Source organism: Diaphorina citri, unplaced genomic scaffold (assembly GCF_000475195.1).
Source record: "Diaphorina citri unplaced genomic scaffold, Diaci psyllid genome assembly version 1.1 scaffold33241, whole genome shotgun sequence".
NCBI lineage: Eukaryota > Metazoa > Arthropoda > Insecta > Hemiptera > Psyllidae > Diaphorina > Diaphorina citri.
In genome coordinates this window covers 1-637 of record NW_007410576.1, presented here as the reverse complement: position 1 = coordinate 637, position 637 = coordinate 1, and the positions used below count along the sequence as shown (strand labels likewise).

Below are 637 nucleotides of genomic sequence, written 5' to 3'. Positions count from 1 at the left end.
ATAAATCATCATTTGATCAAGAAGTATAGAGTATAAGTAAGAAATATTAATTGAAATATTGCCTAATATAAATTCTATATGGTTTATTTACTAGTCTATGTACATAATCATTTACATATGTGTGTGCAAGAGACAGGCTATTGTAAAGAAAACACAAACCTCAAATTCAAACCCATCTGTGTAGGTTTGCATTTCACTGTTTTTACGCATATCTTATCCGCAAGGTTCGTGTTTTCACTTTCAAGTTCTGCCTTTCAAAATAAAAATAAAAGCAATAACAGAAGAAAAATGTGTAAATAAATTTATTCCTACGCTACGGTAGGATAAAAAAAAAGTTAGTAGGAAATTTGAGAGAATCATTTCTCATTTCTTTCCTACGATCATTTTGTTTAGCTACTCTAAATTCCAAAAAGGACATGGATGTGAATTCCATATCATAATTTTATTATTGCAATAGCTGGGACCACAATATAAATACGAAACTGAACCAGCGGATATAGCACGTTGAACGCACCAGTCCCCAATGGATCACTGGAGTTAAGCAACGTTGCGCGTGTTTGGTATCCAGATGGGTGACCACCGGGGAAATCGCCTACTGCTGGCTTTTTTTGATCCCCCTCAGACTAGGTAAAGTTAA

At 34.4% G+C, this 637-nt stretch overlaps 1 pseudogene; it reads left to right on the top strand.

Moving 5' to 3' along the window:
• The first annotated feature begins 486 nt into the window (after positions 1 to 486).
• Positions 487 to 604, top strand: LOC113473465 (annotated as a pseudogene).
• Positions 605 to 637: the final 33 nt, after the last annotated feature.